This window comes from Lycium barbarum, chromosome 1 (assembly GCF_019175385.1).
Source record: "Lycium barbarum isolate Lr01 chromosome 1, ASM1917538v2, whole genome shotgun sequence".
NCBI classification, from domain to species: Eukaryota; Viridiplantae; Streptophyta; class Magnoliopsida; order Solanales; family Solanaceae; genus Lycium; species Lycium barbarum.
In genome coordinates this window covers 156,873,502-156,881,038 of record NC_083337.1, presented here as the reverse complement: position 1 = coordinate 156,881,038, position 7,537 = coordinate 156,873,502, and the positions used below count along the sequence as shown (strand labels likewise).

General features: G+C 42.0%; 1 non-coding gene across 1 annotated transcript; it reads left to right on the top strand.

The window, feature by feature from the left end:
• The first annotated feature begins 5,219 nt into the window (after positions 1-5,219).
• On the top strand, positions 5,220-5,326 carry LOC132618606 (small nucleolar RNA R71). Its single transcript, XR_009574210.1, has one exon. It is a non-coding gene; the product is annotated as a small nucleolar RNA R71 (small nucleolar RNA).
• Positions 5,327-7,537: the final 2,211 nt, after the last annotated feature.

Here is a 7,537-nt window from a genome sequence, read left to right as displayed (position 1 = left end):
ATTTCTGAATTTTGTTTTCTCGTATTACGCTACATGATACGGACCGTAACCTGAGTTACGGGCCGTAACGTGGAGCGTCTCGTCTGGGAAAACTCAGCAGCTATTTGGCTTCTTCAGTTCTCAAAATCCTACCACATTAGCACATCAAAAACACAAAAGAAAACAAATGAAATACAAAATTTAAACTACTTATAAAGCGGTAATATGGGTTGCCTCCCACACAGCGCTTGGTTTAACGTCACAGCTCGACGTGATACCTCATTGGATGTTAAGGTCCGGTACCATGTTTTAACCGGTGAGCATCAACAATTTTGTCACCATCAACCATCCAATGGTAGTGCTTGACCTGATGACCATTGACTCTGAAAGTACGCGCCCCGTCATCGGACTTTAACTCCATTGACCCATTGGGTGACACACTCACCAAAGTGAAAGGGCCGGACCACTTCGATTTCAACTTGCCCGGAAAGAGTTTCAACCTCGAATTGAACAGCAACACCGAATCACCCGGTTGAAAATCTCGCTTCAGAAGTTTGACATCATGATAGTGTTTTATCATTTCCTTGTACAAACTAGCACTCTCATAGGCATGATGCCGAAACTCATCTATTTCATTCATTTGAAACAACCGCAGCTTGGTTGCTTCGTCCCAATTCATGTTTAATTTTTTCAATGCCCACAAAGCCTTGTATTTGAGTTCAACAGGTAAATGACAAGCTTTACCGAATACCAGCCGATAAGGGGAAGTACCAATGGGTGTCTTGAAAGCTGTTCTATAAGCCCAAAGAGCGTCATCGAGCTTAGATGACCAATCAGTTCGGTTTGCATTAACCGTCTTTGCTAAAATGCTCTTAATCTCCTGATTTGAGACTTCAACTTGCCCACTGGTTTGGGGGTGGTAAGGAGTTTCCACCCTGTGCTGCACTCTATACTTCTCTAAGAGATTAGCGAAATGCTTGTTGCAAAAGTGAGTGCCACCATCACTAATGATTGCCCGTGGAGTGCCAAACCTTGTGAATATGTTCCTTTTGAGAAACTTGGTGACACTCTTGCCATCATTGTTGGGCAATGCTACAGCTTCAACCCACTTGGACACATAGTCAACCGCGACAAGGATGTATCGCATACCACGAGAACTTACAAAGGGGCCCATAAAGTCGACGCCCCACACATCAAACAGTTCAACCTCCATGACAAAATTCATAGGCATTTCGTGCTTCCTCCCAATTGATCCTTGGCGTTGACATTGGTCATAAGATTTCACCATTAAATTAGCATCATGATAAATGGTGGGCCAATAATAGCCACATTCAAGCACCTTAGCTGTTGTACGGTTTCCACTGTGATGCCGCCCCACTGGGGAGTCATGGCAAGCTTTCAAAATTTCCATGATCTCAGATTCGGCCACACATCACCGAATGATGTTGTCGGCACAAGTGCGGAATAAATAGGGCTCGTCCCAGTAGTATTGACGGCTATCTCTCAGGAATTTCTTCTTTTGATAAGCTTTAATATCATCGGGGATAAGACCTGTCACCAAGAAGTTGGCGATATCTGCGTACCAGGGAGCAACATCACAAGTTACAGCCAAGAGCCTCTCATCCGGGAAAGCATCATTCAACTCAAGATTCCCACTTGGTCTCCCAGCTTCCTCAAGTCGAGATAGATGATCCGCAACTTGGTTTTCACATCCCCTTCGATCTTTGACCTCAAAGTCAAACTCTTGCAATAACAAGACCCAACGAATCAACCTTGGTTTTGCATCTTTCTTTGTCATCAAGTATCTCAAAGCCGCATGATCTGTATGAACAACCACTTTAGATCCAAGTAGATAAGCCTGAAACTTCTCAAACGCATAGACAATGGCTAGAAGTTCTTGCTCGGTGACCGTGTAATTCATTTGAGCTCCATTGAGGGTCTTGCTAGCATAATAAATTGGGTGCATGATTTTGTTGTGCCTTTTCCCAAGCACCGCACCAATAGCAAATCTGCTTGCATCACACATGAGCTCAAACGGCATTGACCAATCCGGAGATACAATAATTGGAGTAGATGTGAGCATTTCCTTCAACTCATTAAACGCCTTAAGGCATTTCTCATCAAATGCAAAATTAGCTTCTTTTTCAAGGAGCTTACACATCGGGGTGGCGATCTTGGAGAAATCCTTGATGAATCGCCGATAGAAACCGGCATGTCCCAAGAAACTGCGAACCCCCTTTACAGAGATTGGTGGAGGGAGTTTGGCTATTACATCAACTTTTGCTCGATCTACCTCAATGCCCTTTTCGGAGATCTTATGGCGCAAGACAATCCTTTCTGTCACCATGAAATGACATTTCTCCCAATTAAGTATAAGGTTGGTTTCCTCGCATCACTTCAATACCTTGCCTAGATTGGCAAGACACTCATCAAAGGAATCACCAATAACCAAAAAATCATCCATGAAGACTTCTAAGAAATCTTCCACCATATCTGAGAAAATAGACATCATACACCGTTAGAAAGTAGCCGGAGCATTACATAAGCCGAAAGGCATGTGGCTAAAAGCAAAAGTGCCATAAGGACAGGTGAAAGTGGTCTTTTCCTGGTCCTTTAATGCAATGTTGATTTGATTATACCCCGAGTACCCGTCCAAAAAGCAGTAATACGCTCTTCCAGCTAGCCGATCAAGCATTTGATCAATAAAAGGCATAGGGTAGTGGTCTTTACACGTTGCGGTGTTCAGCTTTCGGTAGTCCATACACACTCTCCATCCGGTAACTGTCCGTGTAGGAATTAGCTCATTCTTGGAGTTAGGAACAACGGTAATGCCTCCCTTCTTTGGCACACGTTGTACCGGACTAACCCATGGACTGTTTGTAATTGGGTATACAACACCCGCATCTAACCATTTGATTATCTCTTTCTTGACCACTTCTTGCATAGGAGGGTTTAGCCTCCTTTGATTCTCAACACTGGATGAACTATCCTCTTCAAGCTCAATTCTATGTTCGCAAATACCCGAGGGAATTTCCCTAATATCTGCAATAGTCCATCCGATGGATCTACGATACACCCGCAATACTTCAAGCACCTTTTGAGTTTGATCCTCATTCAGCAAAGATGAAAGAATAACCGGTAAAGTATTATCTGGGCAAAGAAAAGCATACTTCAAATGAGAAGGAAGTAGTTTGAGCTCAAGCTTTGGAGGCTCAATAATCGAAGGCTTAGCTGGAGGAGTGGTTCTTTTATCAAGATCGAGAGATAATTTCTTCGGCTCATAAGAATACGAACCCCGGCCAATGAGAGAATTAACTGTTTCGATATATCCCATCATGTCATCCGCCTCAAAGTTCACCAAAATAGCTGAAAGTGCCTCATCGAAGTGCTCCTCTTCTAGCTGATGCTCCACCGCTTCGTCTATCTCATCGAATGAATCGATGACAGAAATGCTTTCATAAGCACTAGACAACTTTAACCCTTTGCTAGCTTGGAAGGTTACTTCTTCATCATTGACCCGGAATTTTATTTCATTCCTTTCTGAGTCCATTAAGGCTCTTCCGGTAGCAAGAAATGACCTCCCCAAAATAATTGGGACTTCTTTGTCAACCGCACAATCAAGGATGACAAAATCTGCCGGTAATAAGAATTTCCCCACTCTAATAAGGATATCATCAACAACCCCCACCGGTCTTTTGATTGTTCTGTCGGCCATTTGGAGACGCATGCTTGTTGGTTTAGGTGTTCCCAACCCGGATTGCTTATATATGGCTAGTGACATCAAATTAATACTAGCTCCATTGTCACATAAAGCACGAGCAAAATTATGATGACCGATGGTGCAAGGGATCGTGAAAGCCCCAGGATCTCCCTTCTTCTCAATATTTGATGACGAAATAATAGAACTCACACGGTGGGTTACTCCCACCGTATCATGCTTGACTGGCCTTTTCTTTGTCAACAAATCTTTCAAGTATTTGGAAAATCCCGGCATCTCCTGGAATGCGTTTAGGAATGGAACATTCATTGACAACCCCTTGAATTGGTCGTAGAATCGTTGGCACTTGGCATCCTCCGTTCTTTTCATCAATCTTTGTGGGAACGGAGGAGGAGACTTATAGGTTTGAGTCAAGGGTTTGATTGCCCCCATGACCTTACTCTTTTCAAAGCTCTCTCCGGTGGCTTTTTCAACACTTGGCTCCTCGTCACCCTTTTGAACACTAGGGTGTGCTTTCTTCTTTTTTTCCACAACAATAGGTACTTCAACTGGTGCCTCAATTTCTTCCTCGACCTCTTCTTCAATAATCTCATCAATAGTCGACTCGACACTGATAGGTTCAACCACTTTCTATTTTACCGCATCAAGGACCTTTCCGCTTCTAGTGGAAAGAGCTTTGCATGAGGCAATGTGATCGCCTCCACTACCCCTTGGGTTCGGAACTGTGTCGCTAGGAAGGCCTCCTCTTTGCGGTGGATGTTGTTCACGAGACATATCTCTCATTTGTGACTCGAGTTTATGAATCGAAGCAGTGTGAGAGCCTACCACTTCAGTCAAATTTTCCATCTTCTTGTCACTTTTGTGCTGGTTGTATAATATCTTTTCAAGCATGGATTCCATCCGAGAGGTCCCTTGATCATTGGAAGGACTTTCTCGCCAATTCTGAGAGTTAGACGTACGGCCCTTTGGTGGAACATAGGCATTGGAATTCCGATTACCATAGTTGTTGTTGTTGTAATCCCTTCTGTCCGGACCATCATATTCATTTCTACCATATTGATTGCTTTGTTGTTGTGGTCTCCATGGCTTTTGATAACCCCCTTGATTGTGATTGATATAATTTGCATCCTCACGTTGTGGCTGCCCCCCTAGATAAGCTTCTTCCGAGACTTAGTACATTCCTGGAGTATGAGGTGGCATTTCTTCGACAACATTCACACTCTTAGCCTCTTTCTCCGTAAGCCTCTTTGATAATAAATCCACGGTGGTTTGCAATTGAGCGAAAGCATGATCTCGCTCATGATTTTCTTTGGCCACCGCGGCAGCAGAGGGACTACCATAAGATAGGATTTCACTATCACTAGAATGCCAAACTTGGTTGTGGGTAGTAAGCTTGTCGAGCAACCTGGTGATGTTGACAAATGATTTATCCATGAAGTATCCCCCAGCTGCAGTGTTGACAGCAATTTGATTCATGGTATCTAACCCCTTGTAGAATTTCTCGGTGAGGATAGCATCCGGAAATCCATGAGTCGGACATTGAGCTAGATAATATTTGAAATGCTCCCATGCTGCATATAATTGTTCGCCCGGAAGTTGTTTGAACTCAAAGATCTTGTCCCTGAGCTCAGCCTTTTTGCTTGGTGGAAACCACTTTTTCAAGAATATATTGGCTAACTCGTTCCAGGTATGAATAGTATTGTTGGGGAGATTTTCATACCATTCCCTTGCTTGGCCGGCCAAGGAATATTTGAAAACTCGTAACCGCAGTGCATCAACAGGAACAACACCTTGAGATTGTTGAGAACAAACATGCACGAAATTCTTCAGGTGTCGAAGTGGACAATCCTCCGAAAATTTTTGGAAATAGCCTTCAAGTTTCAATAGCTGATAGATAGAACTATCAATTTTGAAATTAGCATTTCCCGTTCTAGGAGGAACTACAGCAGAAGCATAATCAACTTCGTCGATGAATTCCGCAAATACATTCTCATCCTCCTCTTCTTCTGGTGCAGGATGGTTCACTTGGATTCCCCTTGGTTTCCTTGATTGCGATTGTGTCTTCCTGCCATGTTCACGTGGTTCACTACAATAGCAAACAAGGTGTGATGGAATAGAAAAAGTTTTAAAGAAGAGTACACAACAATCAGTAATTTCTCAACCATACTCCCCGGCAACGGCGCCAAAATTTGATACGCTCAAATTACACCTATTAATGGCGTAAAGCGGACGTTGTCAAATATAGTAACCCAACAAGGTTGGGGTCGAATCCCACAGGGAATATGGAGAGAAAAGAGTACTAATCGTATGCAATACCAGTCTTTAAATGCTTTAATCCTATTCCGAATAGTTTGAATTGATTGTTGAATAATGAAATTGAATACTTTGACTTGAAATATAATTAATGCGAGAAAGAGACCAATTTGAATAGATATTATGCTCCAGGTTTCAATGTGATATACTTATAATGGTTGTTCTATGAATATGCACTTGGTTTCTTAGGGACTTCTTAATGTTTTCCAACAGTTAAGTCGTATTTCCTCTTTATGATTTTTCCGAATGTAAAAGAGTTGCAATCGAAGGATGACCAATAATGCCAATTTAGACTTGTTCTTATCCCTAAGTTAGTCTATTAAACGAGGGTTAACGCCTCGAGTCATTGTCATTCAATCTTACCAATATTAACTCTCTTTCCCAAGAACAGTTAATATAATGGCTTAGGATAATGCTTGCAATCATCACCCAACGTTAAATCACTAAAACTGAATGAATACCAACAACCATTATGCATATATCAATAATAGGAACCCATTCACATAATATCCATCATGGGTTCCACAACCTTAGCTTTAAAATTAGCTACTCATGCTTTTGGATAACAAAGAAAGCTTACAAGTAAACATAATGAACTTACAATGCAAAATACAAGATGGAATGAGAGTGAAGTTGTTGCCTTAAATGCTCCAACCACTTCTAAGATTAAAGACCTAGGGTTTGTGCCTCCCAAAAATAAAATCTGAATAATGAATTAAAACCCTACATTAAGTATTCATAGAGCCAAAAATTGCGCCAAGTTTCTGGACAAAAATGCCCTTACGCCGCATCGTTATGGACCGTAACCTGTGTTACGATCCGCCCTTCAGTTCGTCATTTGTTAGCTTTGATGTTACGGCCACCATGCGACGGACCGTAACCTGTGTTACGGTCCGTCCTTCTGAGGCGTAACTTGTGACTTTTCTTGGCAACTCTCTGGAAATTTGGCTGATGTTACGGTGATATGTTACGGACCGTAACACTACACCGTAACACTGATGGTTTCATTGAAAACTTTCTGGAAATTTAGTTGATGTTACGGTGATATGTTACGGACCGTAACATGAGTTACGGACCGTAACACCACACCGTAACACTGATGGTTTCAATGAAAACTTTCTGGAAATTTAGGCCTTGTTACGGTTCAATAGTACGAACCGTAACATGAGTTACGGATCCCGTTACGGTCCGTAACATGAGTTACGGACCGTCATTTAGCTCCAATTTGTCCGTTTTTCAGCGTTTCATCTCATTTCCGATCCTTAGTTAATCAACCCTATAAAACACAAAAATATCATAAGAAACAAAGTAAAAACACTTAAAAACAAGCAACACTTCTAATTATAAAGGCATAAAATGTGCCAAAATTCATGGCACATCAACCACCACGACTCGTGAATTGGGTCGTGACACTTTCTTTCCAACGTTATAATTTGTGCACTTTCACTCCAGTATTCCAATTTTGTTCATGCACTTTCTCACCAACCTTCATTTATTGAAGCACTTTCTCTTCAACCTCACAATTGT